Genomic DNA, 6,227 nt, shown 5'->3' on the forward strand with positions numbered 1-6,227 from the left:
CATCATTGCCAGCTGCCTAAATACAGAACTTCCCAATCCTCTCCCTCCATGGCTTTCTTTCCACTCTTGGAAAGAAACACATGGAAGAACAAACAGTTTGCAGAGGGATTTCTTACATAATTTATCTGTCAAGTGGCACCAAGGAGACGCAGGAACTCTTGGATGAAGCCTTTCTTCCATCCTGAAGGTTTGGCTTTGCTGGCTTTGCCAGCCAGACCCCACCTGGATGGCTCAGGACTTTCCTCCCATCTCCACAGCCAGCCTTCATCCTCAGACTCATCCTCCATCCCCCTCTGCAGCCTCCTTTGAGACATTTGGGCTGTGCCTCACCAGCGGGGACGGAGCAGCTGCGAGCACAGCATGCAGAGCTGGGGGCCAGCAGCAGAGCTTGCCAAGAGATCCGAGGAAGGGCTGCTGGTGAGGAGCTGTCCTTTGCTTTGTGCCTCCCTTCCGACTGCGTGGTGCGCTCAGCCAAATACCATTAAAGGTTTATCCACACGCTGATCAACTTATCTGCCTTCAAAGCTGGAGCGAGGTCCAGCTCCCCAAAGGGGAGAGGTGGTGGATGTGGCACCATCTTCCAAAACATCACAGGATGTGCAGGCACTCCGAGAGATTGGCCAGGACACACTGGGAAAAAGTGGCGATGCCTTCAAAGTGGAGAATGGGTTGATAAGGGGGGAGTGGGGAGAGACATTTTAGCTCCTACTGGGTAATTATCACCCGTGGAAAGCTGAGGAGTTAGCTGGTGGGAGGGAAATTACAACCTATCATAAAACCAATCTCTCCCAAATCCAGTCTCTTCGGTGCTCAGGAGTGTTTGGTCTGGTTCCAAGGCTCAGCTTCTGGAGGAGTTTGAGAGGTCCCTCGACAGAGTCCAACCCTCTGCAAGGCAGACACCACATCCCTTTTGTTCGGAGGAGCACGAAAACGGGGAAGGCGTCAGGTGAGGGGCTGGAGGAAAACAAACGGCTTCATTCAGGAGAACCAGTCCTGGTGAGATGAGAAGGGACTTAATTACAGTAAGTCCCTTTACAGCAAAACTGCCAGGTGCTAAAAGACTTTTTAATTTAGCAGAGAAAGGCAGATCAACGCCAAGCATCTGGAAGCCGAAGACGGAGGAAATCCAATTAAAAATCAGGCAATGCTGCGAGTAGAACAAGCCATGAAGTGATGGATTATTCATTCCATGATGTCTTCAACTCAAGAGAAGGGCAGAATAATCGATCCTTCCAGCACTTCCACACTGTTTATTGATGATGAACACTCCAGCCCAACTTTTGGGAGCGTGCACTTTCCACTGCGAGAGCCAGGCCCTGACTTTGGCAAACTGCAAAGTTCCCATGGATGATGGAGGACAATCCACCAGCCCTACTAGGTAAGTTGTTTCATGCTTGGAGGCATTAATAACCCAGAACTAGCAGCCAACTCCATGGAAACCAACTGGTAGTCAGTGACAAGTTCTCCTGTTGCTATAGGAACAGGGCCCAAACAAATAAAAATTACCTATAATTTCTCCTCCCCAAAGTTCTCCCACATTACATTTCCATAGCAACTAATTAGCTCATTATTGATCAGAAGCAAACCAGTGGAGGTGTGAACCAAGCCAGTGGACCAGTGGAAGTGCCTGGCTGCCACGGCCAGCTCCCTCCTCTCTCATGGTGAGCTGAGACAAGCCTTTAAGATGGTTTATGCTGGGTTTGAGAGGAAAGGCTTGAACACGAGGAGCTGGGGACCTCAGGGCTGGATTCCTTCATGCCTTCCCCAGGATACCTCTGATACAAATATCATTTGCTCCCTTCTATTTCTAGCTGTCACCTTACACCTCAGGTTTTTTTAACTCGTTGTTCCTTTCCAGTCTCCCCCCGTCTCCTCCAGGCCCAGAGTTGCTCTCTTGGACACCTGCTTGTCTTGGCAGTGTTCTCTCATCCTTCTGGCCAGGATATTTGAGTCTCTTGGCTTGCTGCTAGCTCTCCTGGACCGAGCCAGCACACTGCAGGGTCCTTGCAGGAGTGTCTCTTTCCTCGTGTACACCCACAGCTACAGCCCTGCATCCTCCTCTGGCACTTCACCGCCTTAGATCTCCTCTGCCTCCACCCCTGGAAGTGTCCAAAGACAGACTGGATGCAGTTTGGAGCAATGTGGTCTAGTGGGAGTTGTCCCAGGGCTGGAACTGTGTGATCTGGAAGGTCCCTTCCAGCCCAAACCATTCTGGGATTCTCTGATCCAGGGAGATTGGGTGCATTAAACCACAGGGCTGTAAACGAGGTAAATTAGCCACAGCCACCTGCTCGATGGGAAGAGCTGCTGTAACACCCAAACCAAGGGAAACAGAGCTGTGCAAGGTCAAGGAGAGCTCAGTTCAGTCCACCAAGCCTCTGTCCTGGGGAGCTGCAAACTCAGTGCAAGGTGATCTCTGCAGTGGCAGCCCCACACCACAGTGCTGCAGGGGCTGGGGTTGTGCTCTGGACCCTCATCTTCTCCTCCCCGTGTGCCCTGGGGCCAGCAGCACTGGCATGGAATGGGACACACGTGTCCCTCCAGCACCTCAGGGGAAAAGGTGAGGTCAGGGTGGAGGATATTGTTTTCATCCCAACCTGGGGGGAAATTCCTGTGTCTCAGCATATCCAAGGCCTTCCCTGCCATGCCCAAACCCCTGGCAAGGACCAAGGGATTGAGTAGGGGCTGCTGCTTGCTCTCCCGCTCCTGTTTTGGCACCCCCAAAATCACACACACAACAAGCACTCCACGAAGCACTTGCTGACAGAAAGGCATCTGGAGCAGGGGGCAGCACGGCTCTGCAAGGAATATTCCCCCATCCCAGGGGCTGCACTTCCAGCTGAATTCATGTAAATCACTCATGAATCTCTGTAATTAATTGCTGCCACCTTACACATGGCAGATGTGCAGAGAGCTGAGCACATCCCTGCACAGGCTCCAGGCAGGGCAGGGTGAGGCCAGGCTGGGTACCAGGAGTGATGGGGGATGCTGGATTTGCTCCAACCTGCAGCAAGGTGGAAGGTTTTGCCAAGGAAATTGCCTTTTTTTAACCAAAACCAACACAACCTGTGGGGTTCGGCCCCCACTGGGACATTCAGCTAATTCCTCTGTCCCCGAAATGTGGCTGTCCCCAGAGTGGACAGAGCCTGGCTGTGTGTCACTTCCCTGGTGTCTCATGAGGACCAAGTGGCATCACACAAGGCCCTGTCTCTCCTCCCTCCTCCACCAGTCCCATTTCCATGTTCCCCATGGGAATCTGATTATCAGCAAGATCTCTGCCACCGTCAGATGCGATCAAAACCACAATTCAATTAAATGTGATTGGATTGAAAGCAGAGGGTTTGAAGGAGACAGGCACGTACACCCGGGGTGGGATGCCCAGGAAAGCAGGCTGGGACCTGCAGGATCTGCAGGATGGTCACCCCAGGTGAAGGAAAAGCCAGGATGCAGCTCTGACCCTGGGATGAACTCCATCCTTTGGGGGCAGGAGCCTTTGCCAAGTCACTCATCCTCCTCCTGAAGGATCCTGGATAGAGTAAGGTGAGCTCAACCTCCTGAAGATGCTTTTAATTCTTTCTCATCTTCTGAAATCAAATAAAATTCCAAATGAGGAACTTTGTCATCTGAGCAACAGAAGAGGGAAGAAAAAAAAAAAAAAAAACCAGCCAAACATGCCTAGAGATGAAAGGGAATTGTAGATGGGTATTTCATCTCTTGCTCTTGTAAGGAACGTGAACATAAAAAAAGGGAGAAACAAACAAAAAATCCCAGACACGGTTAATGAGCTTTGCATTTAAATGTGCCACCAATGTCACTGCACAGACAGTTCCTCCAAGGTCCCACGTTCCTGCTCACCCCAGACAATGGGTCGGAGCAAACACTGGGTGAGATTAAATTCCACTGGTGTTTAGTAAATAAAACATGCATTTCGAGAAATCAGGGAAAAGTTTGTTAAATATTTTAGTACATCTGGTCTCCCCACCCGTACATGGCCTTACAAAATGTTTTGCATATTTATTTTAGCATGCACTAGATTTCTTTAAAAATAGCATCACCAGCACTGGAAACAGCCCACTTGCTTTTCATCTAGATCTTTGCATTGAATCAATGAATCCAAAATTAAACAAGGTTGGGTGAACTAAATCTATAAAAGGACCTATTTGCTGATCAATACAGGAATGGATGCCTGGGATCTCTTTGCTGGGTGAAATATGAGGACTTACGAGAGAGAAATTGCTTTTGTTATTATATTTTTTAAAAAATTCAGATTTAATCTCCCCACATAAAAAAATTATTTATCGGAGAGATGCTTGGTCCTAAATAATTCATGCTGGTTGTATAGTACCCAGAAGACAGAAGACTCCTGTCTTCCATTCCTAATGAGAGGGAAAAACACCTCAAATACTTTTCTTGGATTCACTTTCATCACTGCAGGGAGATTAAATTCTACTTGGCTTCCAGAGGGTGCCCTCCCCCAGGGCAGCAGAGCCCCCCAAGTCACAGAGAAACCACAACATGCTGTGTATGGAAGGAGAAGAGCTTCAGACACATTTGGAAGCCAAATTTTAGCTACCAATAATGGACACCTGGCTCTGGTGTTGAGGTTCAAGGCATGACTTTGGTGACCAAGGAGCCAGAACAAAGAAGGGTCTCCTGAAGAAGCCACCTCAATATAAATAATACAATTATTTATATTTTTATAAATTATTTAAAAATTTTATATAATATTATACATATATATAGTCCATAATAAAAATTCATTCTTTCCAAAACAGGGTAGGGGTGAAGCCACCCTGAGACCACTGAGCACTGAGCCCCCAGTAAAGCAGAGCTGGAAGAAGAACAAAGTCAACCCAGGCCACCCCAGCTGAAGTACATGGGAAACACAAGATGTAACTGTCAGTGCAAGTCTCCCCTGGCCAAAAACAGGAACAGAATTTGGGCTGAAGTCCGTGGATTTGGAGAAAAAAAAAAAAAAAAGAAAATAAAAGATTGGCCTTTTAGCCCATCTTGGGCACAAAATTTGGGGCTGGCTTTGGGAAGTGCCTTGCATGGCTGTTTGCTCAGCCAAGTCCTTTTCTCCTGAGTCTGCTGCAGGAATTGATCCACCAAGGGTTGTACCTGCTCTGCTCTGAATAAATCTGCATATCAGCCTCTTCCATGAATGAAAAATGCATGCACCAGTAAATCTGAGCTGAAATAATACATCTGTTGTCAGCAGCCTTTTCCCTTTTTTCCCTACTTTTCTCTTCCACAAGTTTCATTAAGAAGAGACACATCAGCTGTGATAAAGCTGACACCACCAGCTCACTAATTGTTCCCGACGCTTCCCCGTTGCTGTGAGGATGGATCACTGCAGAAACGCCTGCCCCGAGCAGGCAGGGAGGGTAAAATCACCTCCCTGGGCTAATCCTGGGAGAAAACACAAGGAGGCTGCGAGGCCATGGCAGGGAATGTCCCCAAGCCGTGGGACACGGGGGTCCAGGGGTGTCCCATGAGCCATGGATTGGGGTCCAATGGGTTTCCTCTGGAGGACAGGAGGAATGAGAAACCGCTGCCCCTGGCCAGACACATCATGGATCCCAAGGAACAGCCCAGCTTCACCTCCATCATCCACTCCTTCTCCAGACAGGAGCTGGGCAAACCCAAAATGGGTTTGGGCTGGCTGCACTCGGGCCGTGGCAGCCCCGCTGGAAGGGCTCCACGGTGGGAAAGGTGCAGAGGGACCCAGTGCTCGGTCCCCACTCAGCTCAGATGATTTCAGCCTCCCCTGGGCATCACCAGGAGGGACGGTGACAATGGCAGTGGCCCCTGTCCCTGTGCTGTCCCTGCGCGGCCACAGTCGGGCTGGCAGCTTGAAGCACGCCCGAGCGCGCTGCAAAGAGGCAACAGCTGCTTCCCGCTGGCCCAGATCGAGGATTTTAATTAAGGAGAAGATTTGGGGGAATAAAGGGGAAGATCTCTCTCAAAGCTGTAATTAAAGAAACCCAGGGTGGGGCAGGGTGATGACAAAGGACACGTCCTGCTGCTGCTGGGGCTCAGGGAGGGCAGCCCCCTCATCACAGCCCTGGCTGGGATTGCCCTCCTCCCCGAGGGGAAGGATCCCCCAAATGCAGGTCACAGAGGCTGCCCTGCACCCCCAAAAACAAACCTGCAGTCTTGGCTGAGGTTCCCACAGGGCAATCAGGTGCTGCAGCCCACAGCAAACCCAAATTCCTGTGGATTCC

The 6,227-nt window shown here is 50.0% G+C and overlaps 1 long non-coding RNA gene across 2 annotated transcripts; it reads left to right on the forward strand.

The window, feature by feature from the left end:
• Positions 1-634: 634 nt before the first annotated feature.
• LOC121334530 lies at positions 635-5,188 on the forward strand. Of its 2 annotated transcripts, XR_005952452.1 has the most exons (4): positions 635-712; positions 799-946; positions 1,075-1,378; positions 4,776-5,188. It is a non-coding gene; the product is annotated as an uncharacterized LOC121334530 (long non-coding RNA). The 2 variants fall into 2 exon arrangements; XR_005952451.1 differs by having other exon boundaries at positions 635-946.
• The last annotated feature ends 1,039 nt before the right edge of the window (positions 5,189-6,227 follow it).

The sequence above is a fragment of the Onychostruthus taczanowskii genome, unplaced genomic scaffold (genome assembly GCF_017590055.1).
Source record: "Onychostruthus taczanowskii isolate IOZ18803 unplaced genomic scaffold, ASM1759005v1 scaffold19, whole genome shotgun sequence".
Classification (NCBI taxonomy): domain Eukaryota; kingdom Metazoa; phylum Chordata; class Aves; order Passeriformes; family Passeridae; genus Onychostruthus; species Onychostruthus taczanowskii.